Below are 204 nucleotides of genomic sequence, written 5' to 3' on the forward strand. Positions count from 1 at the left end.
GGGCAATCTGGTGGTTGCGCCAGAGGAGAAGGCAGACCTCTTTAACAAATTCTTCACCTCCATTTTCTTGTGCAGGGACTGGGACTCCCCCACCGTGTTCCAAGATGGACTTGAGGGGAACGCCTTGAGACCTAAGGTTGAGGAGGGTCGGGTTAGAGAGCTTCTGGAGGGGCTGGACGTGTTCAAGTCAGCAGGTCCAGATGC

At 55.4% G+C, this 204-nt stretch overlaps 1 protein-coding gene across 1 annotated transcript in view; it reads right to left on the reverse strand.

The window, feature by feature from the left end:
* ADAM12 (ADAM metallopeptidase domain 12) overlaps positions 1-204 on the reverse strand; it is a 109,507-nt gene that overhangs the window by 4,089 nt on the left and 105,214 nt on the right. The window lies entirely within an intron of this gene.

This window comes from Alligator sinensis, unplaced genomic scaffold (assembly GCF_000455745.1).
Source record: "Alligator sinensis unplaced genomic scaffold, ASM45574v1 scaffold193_1, whole genome shotgun sequence".
In the NCBI taxonomy this organism is placed as follows: Eukaryota; Metazoa; Chordata; order Crocodylia; family Alligatoridae; genus Alligator; species Alligator sinensis.